This window comes from Pelobates fuscus, chromosome 2 (assembly GCF_036172605.1).
Source record: "Pelobates fuscus isolate aPelFus1 chromosome 2, aPelFus1.pri, whole genome shotgun sequence".
In the NCBI taxonomy this organism is placed as follows: Eukaryota; Metazoa; Chordata; class Amphibia; order Anura; family Pelobatidae; genus Pelobates; species Pelobates fuscus.
The window spans coordinates 188,373,124-188,384,051 of NC_086318.1; positions in this window are offsets into that span (position 1 = coordinate 188,373,124).

The window sequence follows — 10,928 nt, forward strand, 5'->3', positions numbered from 1 at the left end:
TATCAGTGTTACAATGTAACTTGCGTTAATTTTGAGGGGGGAAAAATGCTTTGGAAATAGCAAAGTTCTACTTGCACTTATTGCCCTATACCTTGCAAAAAAAAAAAGCTAAGAACATGTTAACATTTAGTATTTCTAAACTCAGGACAAAATTTTGAAACTATTTAGCATGGGTGTTTTTTTGTGGTTGGAGATGTGTAACAGATTTGGGGGGTCAAAATTAGAAAAGGTGTGTTTTTTTTTTTTTTTTTTTTTTTTATTGTTTCATAATATTTTATAATTTTTTTTATAGTAAATTATATGATATGAAGAAAATAATGGTATCTTTAGAAATACCAGTTAATGGCAAGAATAACGGTATATAATATGTGTAGGTAATGTAAATGAGTAAGAGGACAACTACAGCTAAACACAAACACCACAGAAATGTAAAAACATCCCTGGTCCTTAACGATAAGAACATTTTAAAAACTGTCTGGTTACTAAGGGGTTAAAGAGAAACTATAGTGCCAGGAAAACAACCTTGTCCGCCGGCGGGGAAGACCTAATGCGCATGCTCAGCAATAGCCACGCTCGCATTTGTATCTCCCCAATGCTTCAATGCTTTCCTATGGGGAAAATCTGACGCTGGAGGTCCTCATGCAGAGCGTCAGATAACAGATCAAAAGTCGGTATCAATTCCGGAAGTCCCTTTAGTGGCTGTCTGATAGACAGCCACTAGAGGAGGAGTTAACTCTCAGAGGTAATTATTGCAGTTTATAAAAACTGCAATAATTACCACTGCAGGGCTAAGGATGTTGGGAGTTTGCACCCAGACCACTTCAATGAGCTGGAGTGGTCTGGGTGCCTTTAGTGTCCCTTTAATCCCTAACTTCTCCTGGTTATCTCCTCATATAACACTACCTTCTCTTCTGATGTGGATGCTGCAGCCCCACTTCAAACATACACCTCAAGGAGGGCGTGCCACCAACCGTGACACACTAAGTCAGCTGGCTACATACAGAGATGCTCCCATTCAGCTGAACGCTGCTGGAGGAAGTAAGTCTTTGTCTATTACAAATTCATTGTGCACTTGTACAGCACAGCCCTCACTCTTACTAAGCAATCACACTTTACCTCTCTCACTGGTTCATACTCCCACTTCTCATTGATAACTTCAACTATCTTGTTTGCCCTGCCATGGCCAAACTCCAGTCTGACCTATTAGCTGATTGCGTTCAATATTCAATGCCATTTTACGGAAACGATTAACCAGTTATGGAAAATATTTTCCCCCTTTAACTCTTTTCTCTCTCTCTCTCTTTCTCTCTCTCTCTATCTCTCTCTCCACAGAAACCATACTGCCTCACTATAGTCCATAATTTATGCAGCTGTCACGCTAAATGTTCTCTTCTATTGCTGCTCCCACACCTATATGAGTGTGATCAAAATACTAACCCTTACCTATAAAGCTCTAAACAACTCTAGCCATATTACATTTCTTCATTAAGTTATAGGTATGCCCTTCTCAGCCTCTCTGTTCTGCTAGTGACCTTGCCCTGTCCCCTACTCCGTACCCTTACTGCTAACTCGCGTTTGTTGAACCATTACGGCTAACTCGCTCTTATTGAACCTCTTGCTCTTTCTTAAAGGGTCACGCTCCCCTCTCGCTCCACTCTCACTGCCCAGCTCTGCTACTTTCCCACCTTGTTGCTTGATTGTTATCCCCCATCTTCCTATTGTGTTTTTATACCCCACCTCCTCTAGATTGTACGCTTGTTTGAAGGGACCTCAGAAACCAGTTGTTCCTGTAACTTGTTGTAATTGTCTCACTTATTGTCAAATATTGCTCATTATAATGTAAATCACTGTGGGATAATTTGGAGATATATAAATGGCAATAATAATTATAATACTAATAAAACTGGCACGGCCTGAGTATTTAGAGGCAGGTGCTGATTTAATTTCTTGTACTAATTCATCTTCAGTAAATGGTTCGTCAGAGTCTGTATTACATTAAGGGGGAGAGTTGAGTGGATATGTTTCTGAATGTAACTAGTAATTGCCCCTCTGGGAACTAGAGTGTTATAAAGATGAAATAGTGATTGATATTAGTCATGGAGAACCATGGCAATATAAGTAGCACTATGTTGTAGGCTACCAGAGGATGTTTACATTTTTTTAAATGTAACTAGATAATCTTTGTTGGCAGGAAGCATTGTCCAGAAGCCTTCCACGTCAATTTCCCTGAGTAAAAAAGGTGGTCCTCTTGAGAAATAAGGATTGCTTGGCTTTATTTTCTAAAAGCTGTTTAGGTTCTCTGCAAAGTAACAAAAGTTCTATATATAGTTTTACATGCAGCATCTAGCAGATATATAAAAAAAATCTCTTGATCTGAGTTGATCTGTTTTTTTTTTCAATGGATATCTCATCTTGATCAGTTGTCCCTGCAATTTCACCTTATGGGCTTCCCTTTTTTGGATGAAGTCAAAGGTATTATTGATTTCAAAGTAAGTTGTTAGGCAGTGCCATTTAAAAAAAAGTTATGGTTCAAGTTCCAGGCACCTATTAGTGTTTGTAAGGAAGGAATTAATATTGACAACGTAATTAGTGCTTAGACTATTGACATGCCTTCTCTGACGCGGCTTCCTCACGCTACTTAGAGGAACTGCGCCAGATTCAAAGTGCTTGATTATTTTGAAGCCTTATGATCAATCAGACCGGCTACAAACAAGCTCTCTCTTTCTTAAAATTACGTGTACCAAACCTGGATTGTTGTAACCGCTGATCTCCATTCACCTTCCAATTGATTCGGATTACCTTTGGATTCTCTCTGCTTCGTAAAGCTCATCATCATAAACACAAGTTATATTGTTGGATGATTACCTTTCCATTGGCATTTCAGTTTTCACTACGTGTCTTCCTACTGAGATTAATTGGAAGTTATAATTGTATTTACTACATGAACCTATTCACATGGATTCGTCTTATGAACTTTCCATATAAAAATAAGTCACTAGGGGCAGAGCCTGACTGCCAAGGGAACCAGACGTGCTCGGCAAGAGCTCCTGCATCTGGCCCCAATAAAGCGAGATTACACCCAGGTCACTCACCTAGCAGACCGTTTTAGGCACTTATCTTACCAAGGGAGTCGCGGTACACAGGAGGATACTCGTCTTGAGTTGATCCGACCCCAGTACGTCCTGATAGCAGTCTGCGGCCTACGAAAGCCTGAGCTCTGGAGAGACGGCTGCTCTCCAGGCTCCTTCGTTGCCTGAATGACCCTGGTGACCGAAGCTATGCTCCTTCCCCCCCCTCTGGACCGGCGGGGATTATCTCGGTATCCACTGGCTGGTGCCCCCATCAACCCTGCACAGCTCCCACCTCCCGACGCATGATCGCAGCTGACTCACCTAAGATGGCGGCCGGGCCTCTGCATTACCAGCAGGGCCTACTGCAGCCCGTGGAGACACGAGGAGATGCTGCAGAATATGTGTTGGAAAGACTGGATGCCACCTTTGCTGCCTTCTGGGCTAAATTGGAGGCTTTAATTGCAGCGACACCTAATCAATCCCCCCCCCGCACAACTAACAAACGGAAAAAGCGCAAGAAACCACAGTGGCGAACAACACTCCGCCGACCAGGCCAGCAACATGGACGCTACTACCCACCTCGACCACGGAGCTCCAGACACCCACAGCAGGGGCAAAAAACCCCAGAGGCGATCTCCCTACAGAGGAGGCCACCGAAGCTGAGCATAAGACCTCCACAGACAAGGCAAGCAAAGCGGAGGGGAGCTGGACCAGGGGAGGTGACCACGACGGGAAGGTACATGCAGAGCTACCCCAGCCCAAGACAGGCACACCTTACCCGACACACAGCTTGGTTGGAGCTACACCCAGTACCCTCAGAAACTCTGCATAGCCCAGGAGATGTCAGCTCCTTCACACCAAGGAGAATACACCAGCTGCACCGACTATCACAGCCCCAACAAGGCATTGGCTGACCTCCAGACGGAATAGGACTCAAAGCCAGGCATAGTACCCTCTGTCACACAGCCCTCTGTGCCCCATTTGAACTCTCACAAATGTATACTGGATTATTTGAATCTGCCTAAATTGTTGAAAAGTATGCTTTTAAATTTCTCTAAGCAGCCTACACTAGCAAATGTTGATTACTATTGTTAACACTGTACGCAAGACTAAATGTTTGACTAGCTTGTTTACCCATACTACAAAAAGTTTAACGACACAGAAGAAGGATTGTTAGCAAGTACCCTACTGATGCTACACTTGGTTTTATCTGCTATGGCATCTCATACTATTTATTAACTGCGTGCCTAAGTTATTGCATAGTCTACTGTCACTTTTTGATAGTCTGTCAGGATAGGCATAGCTACTAGCTACAACATGCTTTTGTTCCACGACAAGTTAATGCTACTTAAAAAAAAAAAAAAATGAGGCATCATTACTCAGGAAATGTAATTGTCCAAAGCTATCGATATACTAACCCTTTTATTGTAAACTGTTATTGCATTTCCCTCTCTTTGTTTCTGTACCCCATTCAATATGCTTCAATAAAAGAAAGATTGACAAAAAAAAAAAAAATAAGTCACTAAATTTATACTCGAGTTCCTTAAAGCTACAGGAACTCTCTCATCAACCTATCTCCATATTGTGTTTCTTAAAGCTACAGGAACTTTCTCATCAAACTATATCCATATTGTGTTCCTTAAAGCTACAGGAACTCTCTCATCAAACTACATCTATGTTGTATTCATTAAAGCTACATGAACTCTTCTCATCAAACTATCTTCATATTGTTCCCTTAAAGCTATAGGAACTATTCTCTTCAAACGTTCTACATAGTCTTCCTTAAGACTACAGGAACCCTTCTCATCAAACTCAAATTATCTTCATTTTGTGTTCTTCACATTACTGGGACTGTTCTCATCAATCCACTATTAAATAAACCTTATCTAAGAATTATTCTATCTCCCCTAATTATTCTATTAAAACCTAAGGGTTCTCCTAATCATAATTCTGCAGTTGAGTTCCACTCCAAATCCATAGGAAGTATTACAACTACCTCCTATAGACTTTAAGTTCATTTGAGCAGGGTCCTCTTCAACCTATCATTTCAAGTGTTCTAGTAATTGTCCTATTTATAGTTAATCCCCCCCCCCTCTTATAAAAGTGTAACGCGCTACGGAATCTATTGGCACTATATAAATATAATAATAAAAATAGTGCCAGGAAAAAGTTTGTTTTCCTGGCACTATAGTTTCCCTTTAAGAGCCCATTGGGCCTGGTGCTGACAATTATGATGGGCCTAATTACAGAATCTTATCGACAGAAAACACTAAAAGTTATACCTCCCAAGTGTCGCGTATCTGGTGGAGGTAGTGCTCAATGGAAACTCACAGGATATAGCTATCAGAAAACACATACCCTATGCTTATCTCTCGCTTTCATCGTTTAAGTAAATCCATATATCCATATATCCTAAGCTGTGTCCAGTGAAGAAGGATGTCAGTGGGCGGTGTAAAAGGGTGGGCCGCTGATGTGAATCATGCAAACAGAACCACCCTTAGGGACAAACATGCCCAAAAAGAGGGGGCGTGTCTGCACAAAGAATTATATGGTCAGCCTGGCATGAATGCATGTCAGGCTGCCTGCCAATCATGCAGGATGACCAACCAAGGGCATACTGTGCAGACAGCACCCCGAGCGTGGCATAAATGCATCTAATCAGGCGCTATCTCTATGCTTTCTAACGACTGTCACCTAGCACTCGCTGGTCCACTTCTCTCCTAACCTTCTTACTAGCAGGCAGAAGCCCCTGTTGTATAGTCTAGGACAGAGAAGTGTATGTAGTGAGTGTAGAAGAAAGTGAACATGCTAGAGTGTTAGAGACTGAAGCAGCAAGAGCATTTGCATAGTGTGCAAAGTCAGCATTACCTTAACTAATTTCATTGTCAGCCAGACCACAGCAGTTTTGTTCCCCTACATTCCTCTTAAGTTTACATACTTAAATGAGCACTATAGGGTCAGGAACACAAACATGTATTCCTGACCCTATAGGGTTAATACCACCATCTAGCAACCCTGGTCCACTCATACCTCTTTAAATATAGTAAACTCTTACTTGTATTCAAGTCTGGAGCTGCTGGCTTTGTCCCTGTTTCCTGTAGACCTACCCACTGCCTGCTGACCTCATCAGAAGTGGTGGCCTGATACAATCACAATGCTTCCCCAAAGGATTGGCTGAGACTGACAAAGAGGCAGATCAGGGGCAGAGCCAGCACAATTCAAACACAGCCCTGTCCAATCAGCATCTCTTCATAGACATGAATTGAATCAATGAATCTCTATGAGGAAAGTTCAGTGTCTGCATGCAGTGGGTGGAGACACTGAATGTTTGGATGCATTTTAGGCAGCCAGGACCCAGGAAGGATCTCTAACAGCTCTAACAACAAGAGCATGTGAAGAGTAGTAAAAAAATAAATATATATATATATATATGTATACACAAATATTTACAAATTCTGACACTCTTCCCCAAAGAAATTCAGAAAGGTTCAAACCAAGGTGCTTCTCAGTGCAAAATATAGAATCCAGATAAATGAGAGCACTCATTGGGTTTAGAAAAATATATATTCAAATACTAGGCAAACAAATCAACGTTTCGACCGTCAAGCGGTCTTGACGGTCGAAACGTTGATTTATTTACCTAGTATTTGAATATATATTTTTCTAAACCCAGTGAGTGCTCTCATTTATCTGGATTATATATATATATATATATATATATATATAATTTTTATTTATTTTTAAATCAATGGGCCTATTTCACAGGCATGGACCTGGAGCTGTTGCTCCATCAGCCCCTATGTTAATCCAGCCCTCCAACACCCATGTTCCCCCGCACTGGAGTTTAGAGAGAACCTTAATACTAATTAAAAACAAAGGCAAATATGAATTTATATTCCGTTTTTAAGATCTACCAAAATATTAGCAGGAACAAAAAAGAAGAAAATGGATGAAATGGTTATAGAAGATATAAAATTTTGTGCAGAATAAAGATGCCAGAGATGGAGGGTGACATGAGTACTAATTAGAAATCAACCTGAGGAGCCCACCAGCCAATTTACACTTCAGAACAAAAGCTGCTTTGCTCGAATGATAATCTGAACCATTTCTGAAGACATGTACTGAATATATATGCATGCAATTTAAGATAGAAGGAAATCACTCTTTTTAAAATGTTCTATGTATATGTTTGTAGTGGCTAATTTAACCAACTACAATTTTTCCTGTGAAAACAATCTGGTCAACACAGACCCTCTACTAGCAGTCATACATCTTTGGTATCAGCAACTGTATAGGACACTAATTATTCTACACAAGATGGAAATTCCAATTTGACAGAAAGTTTTTAAAGTAAAACATTTTTTCTTATTAAATATGTAAGAATTCATGGATTTTAGCTGCTCTATCTCTTATTTTGAAATATAGCATACAAGTAAAGTATGCATTTAAGTAAAGTATAAGTAAATATCTCTAGATCTTGCTCTTTGATGACGGCAATCTTTAAATGGATACTGTTAGCACTTTAGCTTAATGTTTTATTGTTTCATTTATGTTTCTGCCATTAAAGGAACACTATAGTCACCTAAATTACTTTAGCTAAATAAAGCAGTTTTAGTGTATAGATCATTCCCCTGCAATTTCACTGCTCAATTCACTGTCATTTAGGAGTTAAATCACGTTGTTTCTGTTTATGCAGCCCTAGCCACACCTCCCCTGGCTATGATTGACAGAGCCTGCATGAAAAAAACTTGTTTCACTTTCAAACAGATGTAATTTACCTTAAATAATTATATCTCAATCTCTAAATTGAACTTTAATCACATACAGGAGGCTTTTGCATGGTCTAGCAAGCTATTAACATAGCAGGGGATAAGAAAATCTTAATTAAACAGAACTTGCAATAAAGAAAGCCTAAATAGGGCTTTCTTTACAGGAAGTGTTTATGGTAGGCTGTGCAAGTCACATGCAGGGAGGTGTGACTAGGGCTGCAGGGGCATGTTCTTTACACCAAAACTGCGTCATTAAGCTAAAGTTGTTCAGGTGACTATAGTGTCCCTTTAAGAATTTGTAGGTTTATTGATGATAGGTCTGCATTTCTGAAGTGTAAGCGTTTGTGCAGAGCAGATTATATTACTGTGTGTATGGGAGGTACTGTGCATGTGTATTGGATATAGTGTCCTTTCTGTGCTTTGCTGAACAGCTTGCACTCAGTGTGTGCCTGCCTACTTGTATTGGTTTCCCCAAACTGAAAATGCAACTTATGACTCCACCAGTCTCAAAATTGTTCAACCTCTTCCTGGCAAGCATCTTTAGTACTTAGTAGGCACCCTTTTGCTGTAATGACCTGTTGCTAATGAATTTATTTATAAAATATTTAACCAGGATTGATACATTGAGACTCTCGTTTTTAGGTATCCTGGGTCCACAAAACATTGCATTGTTACAATAGGATACAATATTACAATAATACAATATACAAACTATATATATATATATATATATATATATCTTGTAGCAGGCTGGCCGGGTCTTGGGTCATAATCAACAGAAACAGTTCTTTCTTCCAATATAAGGAAAGTTTTATTTAGCAAGCCGGACCCAAATTTAGCCACAGCAAAGCAAAGCATTAAACCAAAATAAATTCCTACTATAAACTGGAGACTAACTAACATAGAGTACCCTTTCTATGCTACTGGGCAACTAAGCTGACCCCAGTAGTTTAACAAATAAAAAAAAAAAGGCAAAATATGTTTACTTTCCACACAGTTTCAGCAGTCTCTTTGACTCAGTCTCTCTGTCTCTGCCCCAGCTCTTCACAGGAGAGACTGCTTTCCCTCTGCATAGGGTTTATGTATCTCCTTAAAGGACCACTCTAGTGCCAGGAAAGCATACTCGTTTTCCTGGCACTAGAGTGCCCTGAGGGTGCCCCCACCCTCAGGGACCCCCTCCCGCCCGGCTCTGGAAAGGGGAAAGGGGTAAAAACTGCGCGCGCATTCAGCCGGTCACATAGGAAAGCATTCATAATGCTTTCCTATGGACGCTTGCGTGCTCTCACTGTGATTTTCACAGTGAGAATCACGCAAGCGCCTCTAGCGGCTGTCAGTGAGACAGCCACTAGAGGAAATAGGGGAAGGCTTAACTAATTGATAAACATAGCAGTTTCTCTGAAACTGCTATGTTTATAAAACAATTAGTTAACCCTAGCTGGACCTGGCACCCAGACCACTTCATTAAGCTGAAGTGGTCTGGGTGCCTAGAGTGGTCCTTTAATTGATGCACTAGAGCAGTGGGCACGCGGCCATAGGTCGCCAGTCGGCATCAATGCAGAGTAGGCACCTGCCTGCCCAAAACAGCAGGCGCCTACTCTGCTTCCGTGTCGGGAGGATAGGGGGAGGGATCTGAGAAGCAGCTCTCCTGTCCTCCCACGAGCAATCTGTGTGGAGCGTTGCCGCGCGTTACCATGGCAATGCTCCACACAGCATCGCGCGAAGACAGGAGAGCTGCAGGACCTGTCCCTTTTACCACCGGACCACTAGGGATTTCTGTGTCCCCTCCTCCTTCACCAAAGGTAAGAAGAAGGGAGGGGGGGGGGGATACAGATTGTATTAATATATTTGCAGCAGCGGGGACGGGGATATGCTGAGGGAGTGATGGGAAGATGCTGAGGGAGTGAGGGGAAGATGCTGAGGGGAGAGAAGAGGAAAATCTGGGGGAGAGAAGAGGAGATGCTGAGGGGAGAGAAGAGGAAAATCTGGGGGAGAGAAGAGGAGATGCTGAGGGGAGAGAAGAGGAAAATCTGGGGGAGAGAAGAGGAGGAGAATCTGGGGAGAGGAGGAGAATCTGAGGAGGAGGAGAGGAGAGGAGAGGAAGACGAGATGCTGAGAGGAGAGGAGGAGGAGATGCTGGGGGAGAAGGGGAAAGGAAGACGAGATGCTGAGGGGAGAGGAGGAGGAGATGCTGGGGGAGAAAGGGAGAGGAAGAGGAGAATCTGGGGTAGAGAAGAGGAGGTGCTGTGGGGGAGAGGAGGAGGAGAATCTGAGGAGGAGGAGATTCTGGGGGGAGAAGGGGAGAGGAAGACGAGATGCTGAGGGGAGAGGAGGAGGAGATTCTGGGGGGAGAAGGGGAGAGGAAGACGAGATGCTGAGGGGAGAGGAGGAGAAGATGCTGGGGGAGAAAGGGAGAGGAAGAGGAGAATCTGGGGGATAAGGAAGAGGAGATGCGGGGAGAGAAGAGGATATGCTCCAGGGAGAGAAGAGGAGATGCTAGGGGAGGGGAGAGGAGAGGAGATCCTGGGCAAGAGGAGAGGAGATGCTGGGGGGAGGGGAGAGGAGAGGAGATGCTGGGGGGAGGGGAGAGGAGAGGAGATGCTGGGGAAGAGGAGAGGAGATGCTGGGGGGAGGGGAGATGCTGGCGGAGGAAAGAGGTGAGGAGATGCTGGAGGAGAGGAGATGCTGGGGGAGAAGAGAGGAGATACTGGGGGAGAGGAGAGAAAAGGAGATGTTGGGGGAGAGAAGAGGAGATGCTGGGGGAGAGGAGAGGAGATGCTGGGGGAGAGGAGAGGAGATGCTGCGGGAGAGAAGAGGATATGCTGGGGGAGAGAAGAGGATATGCTGGGGGGAGAGAAGAGGATATGCTGGGGGGAGAGAAGAGGATATGCTGGGGGGAGAGAAGAGGATATGCTGGGGGGAGAGAAGAGGATATGCTGGGGGAGAGAAGAGGATATGCTGGGGGGAGAGAAGAGGAGATGCTGCGGGGAGAGAAGAGGAGATACTGCGGGGAGAGAAGAGGATATGCTGCGGGGAGAGAAGAGGATATGCTGGGGGGAGAGGAGATGATATGCTGGGGGAGAGGAGAGGA